The following is an 18,730-nucleotide window of genomic DNA, read 5'->3' on the forward strand; positions in this document are numbered from 1 at the left end:
AAAAGAATTACATATGCTTTGCTTGGCCAAATGAACAGGGCCGAGTTTAAGAGGTGGTAATGGTCTTTGAATGTCAGTCCTCCTGAACATGCTCCTCAAGGGGAGGCTTCGTTTGACTTTGTACAAAAGGGCACAGCAAGACGAAAGTGGGTCAGGAGAAGAAAAGGAACCTCAAAAGCCAGGGCCCCGACTGTGAGTCATATTTCACTGTGGAATATTCTTCCAAGGGAAGAGGTAAGAACACTCTCCCCTCTGAGGAGTGGAAAATCAGAACGCATCCCAGGACTGGGGCGACTCTAGGGGGCCAAATTTGTTGTAATCAGTTCTTGTCTCTGATTTCCATTGTGCTGGAATTCATTTTTATCTGGCATTTGCAAACTAAAACACAAAATGAACGCTTCATCTCATAGCTAGCTGCTGAGAACTCTGATGCAATCTGTGAGTTCTCGCCCTCCATGTTCCCCTTCCAAAGGCATCTTTTAATTCTTTGGGGCCAGGTTGTAGTCACAGGTTGAATCCTATGATTTAAAAAAAGGGGGGGGAGGGCTGGGAAAGTGGCTCAGTGGTAGAGTGCTTGCCTTGCATGCATGAGGCCCTGGGTTTGACTCCTCATCACCACATAAGCAGAAAAAGCTGGAAGTAGCACAGGGGCTCAAGTGGTAGAGCGCTAGCCTTGAGCTGAAGAGCTGAGGGACAGCGCCTATGCCCCGTGTTCACACCTCACAACTAACAAAACAGAAAAAAAGGTTTCCCATTGCCTGGGATCCTAAGTTTCTGGCCCAGTACTTTTCATTCTGTGCTTTTTGAAATGATTTTCTATGACGTGTATCTATGTGACTAAATACTAAATATTAGTGATGGTCAGTGCTTGTTGAGTTCTTCTATGGTCGAAGAACCATACCTATAGGCCTTTTTGTGTCTTGGTTTATCTTTCCTTAGTTTAATGACTAGGCCTTATCTCTGTACAACCTTAGTATATAGGGTTGAAACCAGAAAGCTGACATCATTTGTGATGGCAGCTAGTAAGTAGTATGACCAATTCCCTTTATCCAGGTGTCAGACTTGAGAGTCTCAGGTCCTGGCTACACTAACACTCCTGGTACAGACTTCTCCTCCACAGGTGAAGGTGGAGTTTCCCTCTACATGGAAGAGAAGAATGACACATGCTCCCAGCCTAGAATGCGTTCAGATAGAATCCCTCCAGCTTTATTGTGTTAATATGAGTACAGGCATGTGTGATTTAGCCAAGTTTTAATAGCTGAGGGATCCAGATGCCTGAGTGGCAGGAGATACGGATATCTAAAAGAAAAAGTGGATATGTTGGGGACAGAGTTGAACTGAACTTAATCTTCAACAAAGCAAACTTTATTAGCGCTATAATGAAATTTACCAACATATACCCACAAGTATTGAAAGCACAAAAATGAACATGAATGATGACACCCCAAATGTCCACTAATTGTTTTAAACATATATATGTATATGTAACATGGAATATTGCTCAGTCTTAAGAAAGGAAAATTGTAACATACTACAACATAGATACATAGATTAATCTTGAAGATACTATATTACTTGAAAGAAGCCCATCACAAAAGGACAAATACCTTACAATTCTGTGTATAGGAGATACCAAGCATAGTCAAATTCATAAAGATAGAAACATCAATCCCTAGTGGTTGCCAGAATTTGGGAGAAAGAGGGAATACTGTTTAACAAAAGACAGATGGTTGTAATAAGTGTAACAGTGTGATTTTTTATGTTATACATATTTTGCCACAACTTAAAACTGGTGCTCAGGGTCCAGCCTAAAGGAGACATGACTGAATTTGGCAATGCTCTGGTTTAACTCAGTGAGTTGTTAGTCCTCTGACTCACTGTTTCTGCTGAGCTTGATCTTTGTCCTTGCCACTGATAGGTGAATATAAAGCCCTCCTTAAAATGAGCTATGCGTAAATATTTGCTCGGTGAATGAATGAACCTGTGTCCCTGACTTAGCCCTGCTCATCCCTGCTTCAAAGTTCTGTCTTTTTATGAGCCTTTCTCCTCTTGGAACTTCAGTCCTTCACGTGGTTCTTGAAGCACAGTCTACCACAACTGCATGTGGGAGCTACACAATCTCAGCCCACCCAGATACTGGGTCAAACCTCAGAGGGCAGGGTCCTGCACCCTGCATTTTAGCAAGCTGGGGTGGAGTGGGGAATGTGATGCCTGTTCAGGTTGGAGAAGTGTGGTTGTAATAAGACTCAGAACAGCCCATCCAGGGTCACATCCCCCAGCCTCATGATGACATTGCCTCTTCTCATCTGTCCAAGGTTATGCATATGAAAATACCCGAAGCATAAGAATGAGAGCTCTTACCGAGTACACGAGTGCCTTTTTTTGGTGCTGAGTGCTTTCCAGTCATTATTTCATCCTGAGCGTTAAAACTGTAATGAAGTGAGAATTAGTATCCTGTTTCTCACAGCTGAGGAACTTGTGGCACCAAACAACGAAATGACTTTCCGAAGACTTCCCAGCTCTAAGTAATAAAGCTGAGATTCAAACCCAGGTTGGCCAAACATCAGTGGCTCACACATGTAATCTTAGCTACTCATGAGGATTGTGGTTTGAAGCCAGCCTGGGCAGACAAAGCTGAGAGACTGATTTCCAGTAACCGAGCAAAAAAGCTGAACGTAGAGGTGGAGCTCAAGTGGTAGGGCACAAGCCATGCACACAGACACACACACAGACACACAGACACACACACACAGACACACACACACAGACACACACACACACCCAAGTGAGAGCGAAATATTCTGAGTGCAAGCCCTCACCACGAACAGACAACATACGCAAATACCCAGGTAGGTCTGGCTCCTGATTCCTGTTTGCTACCAACTGTGTCTGGCTGTGTCACAATGTGCGTGTGTTACGTGAGAAGAGAATCCACTTCAACTTTCTAGTTTAGTCATCTTTTTGTGTTAAACGTTTTATTCTACTACTTTTCTTCTTTTGGCAGGAGAGGGTTTGAACTAGGAACCTTTCCCTTGACAAGCATGTACTCTATGGCTTGAGCCACACCTCCTACTTCTTTCCAGTGGCAACCTTGTAAAGTGATTTTTTCTGATGATAAAACAATCTGCAAAGGGTTAAGTAAATTCACCAAAGCAACGCAGTACCTCGAGGGCCCAAATATGGTGCTGGAGTTTTTCCTTCTACTTCATTTCCTTCCCTGTCCCACCTTTGTGCTTTCTACACACATCACCTGGTTGCCTTTGGGTCTGAGATGGCCAGGGGGCTGGGGGAAGAGGGGGATCACAGTCCAGGCCCCCAGCTTGCCTCTCCTTCCTAAGACACATGGCACTTCTGTCTGTGCTTTCTAGCTTTGGAGGCATTCATTCCTTCGTTCTGCAGTTTCCGGTCAGGCAATGGGGACAGGGTGGCTGAGCGGCTGGTCCTGCCCCCCTGGAGCCTGCAGTGTTCTCTTGGTCATCCCCAGAGTTTGCCTCTGCTGTTGATGGGAGGAGGGGCAGAAGCCCAAGCCATCTCCTAGAATGGGAGCAGCCCATCAAAAACTGTGAATGCTACTGTCATTTTTAAGAAGCATAGTGATTACCAGACAGACATACCTCTTTCTAACACCTCTTCTTTGCAAAATGACAAGTCTGAGGGCTTCATAACTTGCAAAATTCTGATTTTTTTTTGTGCCTGTGTTGGGGTTTGAACTTGAGGAGTCACTCTCATCTTTTTGTACTCAAGGCTGGCACTCAAACACTTAAGCCACAGTGTGTGGGGGTGGGTAGGGAAAGAAGAGAAGAGGGTGAGAGGGAGGGAGAGGGAGAGAGAATCTCTTTTATGAGCTTTCTGGGTGGACTCCTGCTTAATTGAAAGTGACATGGAATTCAGAGACTATGCTCTCTGTGTAAAAGTAAGCCAACAATTCTCATAACTCATATGACTAATAACTCACCACTTCCTGGCTAAGGTGGCCCCTGCCAGCTGCCTGCTCACTCTCTTGCTTTCTTTAGGCTCAGCCACAGTGTCCAAGGGAGGTCCTGATCACCCTTATTTACACCTTTCCCTCCCTGCCCCTCTGACTCTGAGCTGGACACCTTACTCCTGTCCCTCAGAGTTTTTTCCACAGCATTTATTGCCACCTGGCATTCTGTCCATTTCACTTGTGGCCTAGTGTGCTGTCTACCCCTTCCACTGAGCCATGAGCCCCTGCAGGCAGGGATTTTATGTATCTGATATGCTTCGCTGTTCCTTCTACCCCTGGTGGCAAATCTGGCTAGCACAGAGGAAGCACTCATATTTATTGACAGAATCTTAAGCGCTGCAAGCACCAAAGTTCAAGCTGCTAATTCGTAATACCACTGCTCTATTTTTAATTTATGGCCTATAGGCAACAATGAGGTAACAGTCTTCCAGTGAAAGGCAGACTGCTAAATGCTTGCCTGAGAAGTTCCTCATCAGTACCACACAAACAAGTATCCTATCTGTCTGTCTCTGTATGTACCGGAATTTGATCTCGGGGCCTCACACTTGATAGGCAGGCACTCTACCACTTGGACCACCTCAGAACCCCTTTTTATGTTGGTTATTTTTGAGGTAGGGTCTTGCTTTAAGCCAGGCCAACTTGAACTGATTCTCTATTTGTGCTTCTCAATGTTGTTGATATGACAGGTACTTACTGTGGTGTCCAGCTTTTGGTGGAGATGAAATCTCAGCAACTTGTTTTTTTTCCCCCTGGATTGGCCTCAAACAGTAGTATCTCATTCTCTGCCTACCTAATTGCTGGGATTATAGGTTTGAGCTACCTTGCCTGGTCAAAGTATCATTTAACAAACAATTGTTATGTATTTTTAACTACTTATTTAAAAACTATTTAGTGATCTCTCCATTAACAAAAAAATGTGTACTAGCAGCTAATGGGTTCTGAGTCATATTAGAACCTAAAGGGGGATTTTTGTCACTCCCTTCTAAAATTAAAATACTACTATACATTGTTTATGGGAATTCTGTTTGAGTTTTAAAAAAATGTGCTTCATTATAGGGACCTAAGCTTAATTGTGTGACTTATAAGATAATAGGAAGTTTTTGAACTGACATTAACTAGTGTAAATGATGGACTGAAAAACAATTTCTCAGGTAACATGTTTTTTTTTTATATTTTGGTATTCATTTCTCATTTGGTAATCATTTGGTATTCATTCCCATAATTAAACTTAAAAAATACAGAGGTGCTGAGTATTGGTGGCTCATGTCTATAATCCTAGCTAGTCAGGGGGTTGAGATTTGAGGATTTCAGTGCAAAGCCAGCCTGGACAGAAAAGTCTGTGAGACTCTTATCTCTAACTACCAAGAAAGCAGAAAGTGGAGCTGTGGCTCGTTATAGAGTGTTAGCATTGAGCAAAAGCTCAGGGACAATGCCCAGGCCCTGAGTTTCAACCCCAGGACTAGAAAAAAAAAAAAAAAAAGAACCAGGCCTAGCTACTTGGGAGGCTGAGCTCTGAGGATCATGGTTCAAAGCTAGCCTGGGCAGGAGAAATCCCTGAGACTCTTTAATTAACTACCAAAAACCTGGAAGTGGAGCTATGGCTCGCTCAAGTGGTAGAGTGCCAGCCCTGAGCAAAAAAACTCAGAGATAGTGCCCAGGCTCTGAGTTTAAGTCCCAGGACTGGCATGAAAAAGAAGCCCCACAATTTTTGTGGTTCTGATGTGTGAGCCCCTTGACTCATGTACTACAGCCCTCCCCCAAATGCTCTCAGCACCTTTTACAAGTACCTGAACATGAGTGTCCTATCTTGCCACAGCCACAGAGGCTGATGGGAAGGGAGGCACACTTGACATCAGGACTGAGCATCAGAGGCTTAGAGCAGGCTAAGCTAATAGAACAGATGAAAGTGAGGGAAGGATGGAAAAAGTTACCTCTCTTAGATCCCATATAAACACAGTGTAAGAGGTTTGGATTTGAGCAAATATACAACAACAAAAATACCCTAGGAATTTCAGTTGCTTGTAAGTTCAGAATCATACTTAACTTCTCATACAGTATAGGACTACCAAAAACTAATGAGATCTCAGGATGGTTTTGTGGGAAGAGATCAAGAACATAGGTATTAGACTGCTTTATCAGATGCTTAATCCATCATGAGAGAGCCCCAAATACTTCCTTTCCTTCTCTACAGTGTAGCCTTTCTAGTAAATGAATACTGAAATATTAAGTGTATGAGATATATTCATGTATTCAAGTATTTTTCCTTCAGAATAGTCATTACATTTATAATTATTTTTTATCGGACTACTTAATCTTGTCTTGCCCTACCAAATTGTCTGTTTTGTTCACTATTTGCAACAACTTGCACTATGAATTGTGCAATGTGTGACAAATATTTTTTGGGTCAGGTGCTGGTGACTCATACCTATAATCCCAGCTAGATCTGAGGAATACAGTTTAAACCCAGCCCAGACAGACAAATTCACAAGATTGGGGCTTCAAACCTCCCCAATGCCAAATATAGTGCCTTGGCACCATAGACTCCAGGTCAGTGGAGTCTCTTTATTCTGGGCACCCATCCATGTGTACAATGAATCATAAGTATGTTCCTCCAGAAGTACTTGCTTATCAGATACCCACCAACAAGTTGAATTCTCTATTCAATGACTAGCTGGCTGAATGGCCATCTCCAGCAGGTGAAGACTGAGAGGCTTCTTTAAACCTTTCTCTTTTTTGTTTGTTTTTCATTTTGGTCCATCATGGAGCTTAACTCTATGCCTGGATGCTGTCCCTCAGCTTCAGCTCAAAGCTAGTACTCTAGCCAGCACCCGGCCATTCTTTAACCCTTTCTTTATTAAGTTTAGGAAGGCTACAAAGAAAGTCAAATGAGGGACTGGAGACACAGCTCAAGTGGTAGAGAGTGCCTACCTTGTAAGCATGAAACCTTGATTGAGTTCAGTGAGTACAATGAGCCAGGCACAGGTGGATCATGCCTGTAATCCTATCTACTCAGGAGGCTGAGATTGGAGGGTCATGGCTCAAAGCCAGCCCAGGCAGGAAAGTCCGAGACACTCTTTTCTCCAATAAACCACTCAGAAAACCAGAAGTGGCGCTGTGGTTCAAGTGGTAGAGTGCTTGTCTTGAGCTGTAGAGCTGAGGGACAGTGCCCAGGCCCAGAGTTCAAGCCCCACGACCGACAAAAACAAAAAAACAAAAACAAGTATTACTGGATCCATGACACTGAAAACTATTCATTGTGGTGTTGGATGGTTGACTGGCCCCAATTATTGGGTTTCCCCAACTCTTCTTTCATAGAGCTTCACTGAAAGTGGGTTTCAAATGATAACTTTGGTAAAAGTTTCTACTTCAAGGGTTTTGGAAGCCAGGCCTGTCTTGCTCCCAGGTACCATTCTAGTTGCTTCATGTAGTAATTGAATCCTCTTCCTCTTGGCTGGAAGATCCAGGAGAGGAGGAGTTGTCTTCCTAACAGTATAGCTAGTGCTCCGGGCAATAGAACACCAGTTTAATCAAGTAAATCTTAGTCACATCAAGTGTATTGTTCTATCAAACCCCTTCCGTGAGGAAGGCCTTCTTATCCCCACTTATAGGGAAAAGCAAACTAGAGGAATTAGAAGTTTAGGGGACAGAGGTAGTAAATGGCAGTCAGTGAGCAAGAGTTGAATCACTGAAGGTCTGTCTCTCTTGTTTTCTTCTTCTATATCTTATAGCTCCTGGGGCAGATGTGTGGGAGAGACAAAGACAGAAATTGATCTCTCAAGTGTCCCAATCCTTTCTGAGCTGTTCCAAGGATCACACTTGTTTTATGATTTCATTTCATGCATGGCCATCCTATAGGTCTTAGCCCTTCAAATATCATCCTCTGATCATTCTTGACATCCATGTCTTCCTTTTATCCCACTTGGAGTCTGTGCCCTGACCTGTTTTCTGAGCTGTCAAACATGGTCCATCCCTTTCTCTTTGTTCTTCACACACTGCATTGTCCTAATGTGCCAAATCTCTGCTCTCTTACAAGACTGCGAAAAGGCAGAGAGCTGGTGTGGCCACCTCTAGATTCCCAGGCCTCATTAAGACCTGGCACACTGGCCAGCTGATAAATGTTTTCCAAATTGATGGATGACTGTCGCTGGAATTTCTGGCCCTACCCACTGGCTTGCTGACCTGGCTGGTCACATACTTTCCTGCATGGGAACAAGCATTGCTTCTACATCTACTTTCTAAGGGTCTGGAAGTCATTTTCAGACTGATAATAACATTGTTTAGTAGTTAATATGCGACGTTTACTGCCAAAAAAAAGAAATTTTATTATGTATCCTTTAAGTAGTGAGTTACTTGTTTTTTCCAGTATTGAGGATTGAACTCAGTCAGGGCCTTGATACCTCAGAATTCTACCACTTGTCCTAGTCCCTTTATGTTTGTTTTTGAGGTGCAGTCTCATGCTAACATTGCCCAGGCCAGCCTTGAATCACAGTTCTTTAACTTCTGCCTCTTGAGTAATAGAGATTATAGACATGAACCACCATGCCTGGTTCCTTTATTAGTAGGGGTTTTTTTGTTATTGTTCTCTCTCTCTCTCTCTCTCTCTCTCTCTCTCTCTCTCTCTCTCTCTCTCTCTCTCTCTCTCTCTCTGTGTGTGTATGTGTGTGTATATACACATTTGGGCTTGAATTTGGTGGCTACAGGCTCTTAGTGTTTGGACTTGGGCTAGCGCTCTACCCCTTGAATCATGCCTCCATGTCTGGATTTTTACTAGTTAATTAGAGAGTCTTATGGACTGGGTTTTGAACTGCAATTCTGATCTCAGCCTCTTGAGTAGCTGGGATTATAGTCATTAGACACTGATGCCTGCTTATTAATAGTTTTTTTAAAAATGCCAGTAAGTTGTGCCAAAGATGTCGCTCAGTAGTAGAGTGCTAGAATGCACACGGCCCTGGGTTTGATCGCCAGCACCATTATAAAACAAGCAAAAAACATTCAGACATCTTAATGTAAGTACCTCTGTGTCAGAAACACTTGATGGCATAGGTCGTAATTCTGTTTTGCCAACACATAAAGCCATCGTGTTTATCTGTTTGGTTTTGGGTCAGTCATGGGACCTGAACTCTGGGCCTGGGCACTGTCCCTCAGCTCTTCAGCTCAAGACTAGCTCTCTAGCACTTGAGCCACAGTGGCCACTTGCAGCTTTTTCTGCTTATGTGGTGCTGAGGAATTGAACCTAGGCCCTCATGAATGCAAGGCAAGCACTATGCCACTGAGTCACCTGCCCATCCCCATTTGTTTGTTTTTAATAGAGTTCAAAGTGTGAATAGATCATTGCTTATTAAAACAGTGATGTATTATAAGGTATTTAGGTTATTAAAAATATAAAGGTGATGTATATCAGGGTTACAGTTTCATAAGTCAGATAATGAGTACATTTCCTTTTGGAAATATCAGCTATTCCCTCACCTTCTCCCAGTTTTTCCCTCCTGTGCCCACCCACAAGTTGTATAGTTCATTTTCAACATGGTGTCTAGTGAGTACCACTTAGGTAATTTTTAATATTACAAGTTAGCAAAGAACCTTTTCCTTTTCTTTTTCTTGTTTAGCTGGAACTCAGCGTCTGGCACTGTCTCAGAGCTTTTTTGCTCAAGGCTAGCACTCTACCACTTTAAGCCATAGCTTCACTTCCAGTTGTTAGGCGATAGGAGTTTAATGGCCTTCCTACCTGCTTTGACTTTGAACTGTGGTCCTCAGATCTCAGCCTCCTGCAAATCTAGGTTTATAGGTTTGAGCCACCATTGCCTGCTACAGAGTACATTTTTAAAAAGAAAACATTTTCATTTGTTGATTGCTCACAAAGAAATGAGCCTGCCATACACAAGGCACAGTCTATTTTCTAAGGACATGGATTTCCTAATATGGCTGTCCTTACCAACCTTGCATGTCAGTAGCTCAGATCATTTCCATCGGGTAGAGTCTCAAGTTACTGGATCAAAAAGGTCTTCAGGTTCTCTCTTCATATTACTATATCACTTTTGTCACTTTTGAAACAATAGGAGTTTAAATGGAAGCTGAAATCAGGCTCCTATGCAGAGAGCATGTGGCCTTTACCAACTTCCTTTGTCTGGATTTCCCCTCTTGGATCCAAGACTGTCTCTCCAGGTAAACCTCACCTGGTACCTGAGGTCTTTTATGTTCTGGAGGCCAAGGTACTGACTGCAGGAAGTTCCCATCTATCTGCCATATGGTTACTAAACCAGATCTGGCAAGTGCTGTTCTTGTACTAATATGTTCCTAGAATAAATTTCAAGTCTTTGTAGAGCTATATCCTGATGAACTATTTAACATGGTTCAGTATTTCAAGATTCTTCCTAGATTTGGCATCTTTTATCTAACATAGTCATTGTCTTCCCAGCCCTAATTCATCTGTGGAGCAAATAAGCCTGTATCCTCAGCCAGTGGTGAAGGTTGGGAGACTATTTCCTCTTCTCTGCCTGGGATGCTCTTCCAGATTCTGCAAACCTACGTCTCTCACTTCTGCCAGATTTCTGCTCAAATGTCATGTTCATCAGCGCCCATTTCTCATCCTGTTCTCCAAAATAATATCACCATTGCTTTTGATCTCATTTCCCTGACTTTATTTTTCTTCATTTGACTTAATATTACTTGACATTTGGTGTGTGTACTTGCTTATTAGCTATTTTCTTTCATAGTGCTGTGAGCTCACTGGGTAAGGGCATTGCTTTGTTCAGCCCTGTAACAGCCTGGCACACAGTGGATATTTAATAAATAGCTCTCCATTTATTAGGCATGTCTTTAAAAAATCGACCTAAGAAAGAAATTGGGTTTTGACAATGAAGTGACTATATGGTAAAAAAAAAAAAAAAAAAAAAAAAATGAGGATTCTGGTGCCTACTCTCCACCCGTTCCTTTCTCTTTTTTTTATTGTGAAAAACCATACAGAGGGGTTACAATTACATGGGCAAGATAATAAGTACATTTCTTATCAAGCATTGTAGCCTCCTCCTTTGTTTCCCCTTCCCATTCCTTCCAAGCCTCCCCCTCCACCCAATCCTCCCCCCACCCCCCCACCAAAGTTGTAAAGTTCGTTTTTGATATGACAACTTGTACTTCTCATTGTTGCAACCACCTGTTCCTTTTTTTCTTTTTTTAAATTTCTTTTTTTTTCTTTTTTTTTTTATTGTGAAAATTCCATACAGAGGGATTACAATTACATGAGCAAGGTAATGAGTACATTTCTTATCAAGCATTGTTGCCTCCTCCTTTGTTTCCCCTTCCCATCCCTTCCCATCTCCCCCAAACCCCTCCTCCAGCGCCAAAGTTGTAAAGTTCGTTTTTCGACATAACATCTTGTACATCTCAATGTTGCAATGGGTCCCCCTGTATCCCTATTTAAACAATTTGTTTTTTCCCTTCCCCTCCCCAAATTATACCAACATCAAATACAGTAAAAACAGGGGTTATACCATGAGGGAGGGACATACAAAGCAACAAAGAAATCATCTTATAAGTATGTTAGAAAAAATAGCAAGCAAAAAAACCTTTGAGTCCTTATCTTGGGGTTCATTTCACCTAACATCAACTTATCTGACCTTTTCTGCTTGTCTCAGACATATACTAGTTATTGCAAATAAGGGACACCATGGGACCTATGTTTCTTTGGGCCTGGCTTACTTCACTTAATATACTTTTTTCCAAGTCTTTCCATTTCCTAACAAATGGGGCAATGTTGTTCTTTCTGATGGAGGCATAGAATTCCATTGTGTATATACACCACATTTTTTTGATCCAGTCATCTACTGAGGGGCATCTGGGTTGGTTCCATATCTTAGCTATGGTAAATAATGCTGCAATAAACATAGCTGTGCTGGTAGCTTTAGTGTGGTCTTGTTTGTGATCATTTGGGTAAATGTCCAAAAGTGGGATTGCTGTATCAGAGGGGAGCTCTATGTAGAATCTTTTGAGGAACCTCTATACTACTTTCCAAAATGGTTGAACAAGTTTACACTCCCACTGACAATGCAGTAAGGTTCCCTTCTGTCCACATCCCCTCCAGCGTCTGTTGTTATTAGAGTTCTTGATTATAGCCATTCTAACTGGGGTGAGGTAGAATCTCAATGTTGTTTTGATTTGTATTTCTTTTATGGCTAGGGAGGTTGAGCATTTCTTTATGTGTCTATTGGCCATCCTTCTTTCCTCTTCAGAGAAGTTTCTCTTTAAGTCTTTAGCCCACTTATTTATTGGGCAATTGTTTCTTTGAGGATTTGTTGTTGGGGGGTTTAATTTTTTGAGTTCCTGGTATATTTTAGATATGAGACCCTTGTCAATTGTATGGCTAATGAAGATCTTCTCCCAATCTGTGGGCTTTCTATTGATCTTGATAGCTATGTCCTTTGCCATGCAGAAACTCTGCAGCTTCATGCAATCCCATTTGTCCAACTTTGCTTTGATTTGTTGTGTTTCTGGATCTTTATTAAAAAAATTTCGGCCTGTGCCAAGGAGACCTAAGGTTTCTCCTATTCCTTCCTGTAATGTTTTCAGAGTGTCTGCTTTGACTCCGAGGTCTTTGATCCATTTGGCGTTGATTCTGGTGCAGGTTGATATATAAGGATCTAGCTTTAGTTTTCTACAAGTGATTAACCAATTTTGCCAGCACCATTTACTGAAGAGGCTGCCTTTCTTCCATTCTGTTTTTTTTAGCTCTCTTATCGAAGATTAGATGGCTATAAGTCTGTGGGTTCATATCTGGGTTTTCAATTCTTTTCCATTGGTCCTGAGGTCTGTTCTTGTGCCAGTACCAAGCTGTTTTGATTACTATGCCTTTGTAGTAGGGTTTGAAGTTTGGAATTGATATTCCTCCACAACTGTTCTTTCTATTAAGGATCATTTTTGCTATTCTGGATCTTTTATTGTTCCATATAAATTTTTGGATTGCCTCTTCTATTTTCTTGAAGAACGAGGTTTGAATATTGATAGGTATCTCATTGAATTTGTAGATAGCATTGGGAAGTATTGCCATTTTCACGATGTTGACTCTTCCAATCCAGGAGCATGGGAGGTTTTTCCACTTTCTAAGTTCTGTTTTTATTTCCTTTTTCATCCACCTGTTCCTTTCTGAAGTCAGCTGACATATTTCAGGACTTGTGTCCATGTACTGATAAGACACCTATGTGCAGATACATGGACCTGTCAGCCTCATGCAAAAACAGTCTGTATGTGCTTATATAACTGTGTGTGCTCTAGAATAGAACTTTACTAAATCTCAATTTATTTTTACATTTTAGTGGCAACATAGCCATCTTAGCTTTGCCCTGTCTGCATGGATTTAGGATATTTAATGTTGTCTTGCTGAGTTTCAGTTTGTTGCCTGTCCACTTAGAATAATGCTAACTCAGAGTTGTAGAAATTAGAGAAAGACTTTCAGTTCCCACCATGGCATATAAGTCATTGCTTCTATTCTTATTAGAAGAAAGGAAAAAACTAATCATTAGTAACTCAAATTAGATTTGTCTATCAGAATAGAGGTCACAGGGTGTATTAATTGGCTTTCTGTTACTATAATGAAGTACCTGAGGCTGGGGTTCTTGCATGTGACTAGAACAAAGAATCAAGGCAAGACATGAACATAGGTGATAGGAAAGTTTATTAGAAAAAGGACTGTAGCCAAGAAAGACACCATGTGGCAAAGACATTCCATACTAAGCACTTCAGCCTACCTCTGCCATCTTCTGATGCCCTCCTGGTTCAGAGGTTGGCTTTGACTTAAGTAAGGAGAATTGGGGTTTTTTTGTTTTTTGTTTTTTGTTTTTTTTGGTCGGTCATGGGGCTTGAACTCTGGGCTTGGGCGTCGTCCCTGCGTTCTTCAGCCCAAGGCAAATGCTCTACCACTTGAGCCACAGCACCATTTCCGGTTTTCTAGTGGTTTATTGGAGATAAGCATCTCACGAACTTTCCTGCCCAGGCTGGCTTTGAACCACCCAATCCTCAGATCTCAGCCTCCTAAGTAGCTAGGATGACAGGAGTAAGCCACCAGTGCCCGGCTTAGAATTGGGATTTTTTTAAGAGGGCTTTCTGATGGGCATGTCTCCTTTCTGTTTCCTATAAGGTCATGACACCAAAGATTTAGTATCCTGTCTTTCTTTCCTCATTTTGTTGTCCTCCTCCCTCATCCTTTTACAGCCCCCTACCTCATTCTATTGTCAGGTAGGTTTTGTTGCCAGATTGGTTTTGATTTATTAGCTTATCCTGTCATAACTCCTTTTTCTACTAACTCGTGTCAGCAACAAGTCTCCTCAGCACAACTTCCTATTTTCTCACACTAGTCCACATTGCTTCATATGTCTGATAAGACACCTGGTGACCTGGCACTCTGAGAATATGGAGGGGAAAAAAATAACAACTGAAGAGGCTGAGAATGTGGCTTAGTGGTAGTGCTTGCCTAGCATGCATGAAGCCCTGGGTTTGATCCCTTATTACCACATAAACAGAAAAAGCCAGAAGTGTCACTGTAGCTCAAGTGGTAGAGTGCTAGCCTTGGGCACAGAGAGGCTCAGGGACAGTGCCTGGGCCCTGAGTTCAAGCCCCAGGACTGGCCAAAAAACAAGCAACAACAACAAAAAAACCCAAAACAACTGAAGCTCAGCTTTTCTTCCTCTGTATTAAGCACCAATCATGTTTGTGATTCCCAATGTGTGGGATTGTTTTCTGCTGGGAAGCATACAATCCATTCTGCAGTGCACAAGAGCTGGACATCCTCTAATCCAATGAAATTTGAATTTCCTTTTTATTTATCCCTCTGGCCTGTCTTGCTAGACTGCAGGCAAGTTCCTTGAGAGCAGAACATCTTTCCAACATTGTGGAATCTCCACGGTCCAGCAGGAAAGTTGGTTTTTAGATAAATAAGTGTATATTAAGTAAAAGGATGGAGATATGGTATGTCCTTTAGGAATTATTAAATAATGTTTGCTAACATACCCTACCTTCTGACCAGGTCTCTTGCTCAGTGGTCCCCAGTGACTTTTGTCTTCTCCCTGTGGATCTGTTTCCCAGCCCAACCCAAACTTTCATGTGTCATTTCACATGTTACTAACTCAGATCACTCCACCCGCTGTTCCTCTAGGACAAGACAAGGCTGGAAAGGTACAATAGGCAGGGCCAGAAGCCCCACTAACAACATGTGCAAGTATGAGGCTGATTGTGCAGGCTAGGGAGCAGATGGTCTGTGTGCTGCCTGCTGCAGATGATTCTTACACTCTCTGCTGGGGCTTGCATGCTGCAGGAAGGAGGGCATGGGGACAGAGACTGGGAAACCCACACTGTCTGACCAGGTTCTGTCCTGACTCTATTAGTAGAAGAGGGATAATTAGACATTTTAGAGCTTTTCTCTGAGTAAGAAGGCAAATTAATCCAGTTTGGCTATTTGGGGGGAAAAAAGAAAAAGGAGGGAATAGGGGCTTCTTGATAATTGTTTCCCCATATTCTCTGACTCACTGATGAGTTTGTAATTGCACTTGCCAGAAGTTCCAAGTCCCATTAACCATGTTGCCTGGATATTGAGTAGGTTCCTGCTGGAGTAGAATCAGCTTGAGTTTTGGAAGCTGCTTGAAGCTTTCTCAGGCTATATTGCTACTATGCAATCCACAGTCTCCTGAGCACCCAGTTCACCAACTGGGAGAAAACTTGTGTATTGCATAATGATTCCCCCCCCCCCCCCCCAGCACTGAGAGTTGTACACAGGCCCTCACACATGTTAGGCAAGTTTTCGAGATAATTTCCTCTGTCTCTCTTTCTCTCTCTCTCTCCTATCTAGATCTACATTTATATAGATATAGATATGTATCTAGAAATATTCCTATCAACCCAAGCTGCCTCTGACATTTGTTTGCCATGACTTTTAGACCCTAGCTCTTCCTGGCATTATTGTCCCAGTTCACTGACTTATGTTTGTGCTGTACCTTAACAGGAAGTGAGGTGATAGCAAACATGGAAGATTATAGGTAGGAAAGGAAGTGCTTCTGACCACGGAGGTGATAGCAGCATAGCAGTGATTCTAAAATGCTCAGTTTTACCATTGTGGTGTTTCAGAAGTAAGAGGCACGTTCCATCGATATGCATGTGAAATGTGGAATGCATACCGCCAGGCAAACTGTTAAACCCTCCATTATTTTCAATGGCATCCTGGATTCAAGAAGCATGGCATATCTCAGCCTAGAGGTTAATTCTTATTAATTAGTGGAGATTGCAGTTTGGGAGAAGATCAGGCTGTGGGGAAGAATGAGGAGCAGAGTAGGCTATCAGTATGTTTGGGAGATGACATGGAACTCAGGTGTCAGACATTTGCACTTCCATACTTTATCTTTGGGACTTCATGAAGGAACATTTGGCACATCTTCAGTCATGAGCTTCAGGACACAACACAGCATAGGGGACATTTCCCAAGGAGAGGACAGAGGCCTGCCTTATCTCCTATAGATTTGTGACTTTGGTCTTTTGCCATAGGTTTTTTTTTAAAGTATTAGTCTCATTATTAAAATAATACATGCTTATTATTAAACAAAGTTACAGAAGTTTATGAAATGTAAAAATTGTATGGGTGCTATTATTAATGGCCATCTAGATGCCAGTTTTACCATTTCTTCTATTGGAAATGAGCATGTATACTTGCACATGTAGCATGTGCTGAGTGCACAAGCATGTACACACAGACATGCTTTCATATCTAGAGTCTGCCTTTGAGGCAGAATTCTCAGCAGGCATCCTTCTGTTGTGTATGTGTGTATTTATGTGTGTGTGCGTGTGTGTGTACATGCTGGAACTGGGGCTTGAAATCAGGGTCTCATGTTCTTCCTTAACTTTTTTCAAGTGGCATTCTACCACGTGAGCTGTACTTTTACTTCCCATATTTTGCTGGTTAATTGGAGATAAAATTCTCTTCGATTTGTCTGACCAGACTGGCTTCAAACCTTGATCCTCAGACCTTAGCCGCCCAAGGAGCTAGGATTACTGGGATGAGCCAGTGGTGCCCAGTAAGCACCATTTTTACAGATAGTGCTACATCTCATTCTCATCCTTCTCATTGTGTGTAAATAATAATTTTTTTGTCAGTCACAGGGCCTGAACTCTGGGCCTGGGCGCTGTCCCTGAGCTCTACAGCTGAAGGCGAGCGCTCTATCCTTGAGCCACAGCGCCACTTCCAAGCATCATTTTTAATGGGCACAAAAAGGAAAACAAGGAGACAGAGCTCTAATTCCAGCTTCCTTGTTCATGGAAATCTTGCTGTTGCGCTTCAGGAAATTCCTTTTCTTGATGGGCAAATAGCTGTATCTACTATGCTCAGGAGTACTTACTAAGTTCTAAGCACTTTCACACCTGATCTCATTTAATATAGTCTATTTAAGCCACAAAGGGTCTCTAAGTGGCTGGCACTTCTAAGGAGACTGGTCTGTGAAATTTTATTTGTGTGAATCTGAGAGGATTTACTTGGTGAAACAGATGTATCAGATGGATTCTGTAATGTGAGCCACATAATAACAAGGCAGAGGTAAATGTATTGAGGTGGTCATGTATATCAAACAAATCATCAACCTATTAGGTCTTTGAGCAGAAGCAACGTTTTTCTCTTGAGTTTGATTTGCAGTTATTTGAACATACTATTCATTTTTAGCTAATGAATGCTTCAAATCAAGTCTCAGCAGGTTTTTTCCCCTAATATTTTTATATTCACATTGAGAAAAAACTATGCACCCAACCTTTTTTTTCCCAAAAAAGAATTTAAGGGGCTGGGAAGGTGGCTCAGTGGTAGAGCGCTTGCCTTGCATGCTTGAGGCCCTGGGTTCGGTTCCTCAGCACCACATAAGCAAAAAGGAAAAAGCCGGAAGTGGCACTGTGGCTCAAGTGGTAGCGCGCTAGCCTTGAGCTGAAGAGCTGAGGGACACCACCCAGGCCCAGAGTTCAGGCCCCACAACCAGACCCCCCCCCAAAAAAAGAAGAATTTAAGGTAGCTCAAATTCTTTTAACAGAAGGGCTTAATTTGGGAAAGTTGAGCTTGGTGTTGACTAGCATGAATGCTTATACATCTGCAGAAGATAATTGTTTCCCTCTCATGCAGCAACACTTCATTATTATTATTATTTTTGAAGTTGTGCAAAGGAGTTTTTCCATCCTATGTGTCAGTTTAGGAGTACACTGCATCTTGATCAACAGTACCCCTTTGCAGCAACACTTCTTAGTCACCTCTAAGTGGCAAGTGCTACATTTGGCCAGGGAGACCAATAAGTCTTGTACAGCAGCTGACAGCAGATCAAAAGACTAAACTTCTGTTTCTAAGACAGATCCAGGCAGGTTATGGCAACATGGCCAAGCAGGCTTTACATCCTCTCTGCAGATCCCTAGGCCGTGCTGGTGTGTGGAGGAAGCTTTTTATGTTCAGGGATGGGTGTCACAATCAGTTTCATTCACAGTGGCTCTCCAGCACCTGCTGCATTTTCCAATGCGCAGATGAGATATTTAATTTTATCCTTTAGAATAAAATTAAAGAAATTAAAGAAAACATTAGAAGCAACTCTTTTTAGTTAATATATTTTATCATTGTTAAGTAGTTTTACAAAGGGGTTTCAAGTCACCATTATCAATTTATGAACACAATGCATCTTGATCAAGGCCAGCCCTTTATCATTTTCTCCTATCTCTCTGAACCTCATTGTCCCCTCAAGTTTAGAAATCACT

General features: G+C 42.1%; 1 protein-coding gene across 1 annotated transcript in view; it reads left to right on the forward strand.

Annotated features, from left to right (window-relative positions):
* The window catches only part of Spon1 (spondin 1), a 268,437-nt gene that overhangs the window by 21,358 nt on the left and 228,349 nt on the right, over window positions 1-18,730 (forward strand). The window lies entirely within an intron of this gene.

The sequence above is a fragment of the Dipodomys merriami genome, unplaced genomic scaffold (assembly GCF_024711535.1).
Source record: "Dipodomys merriami isolate MVZ:Mamm:240054 unplaced genomic scaffold, mDipMer1.0.p SCAF_133, whole genome shotgun sequence".
NCBI classification, from domain to species: Eukaryota; Metazoa; Chordata; class Mammalia; order Rodentia; family Heteromyidae; genus Dipodomys; species Dipodomys merriami.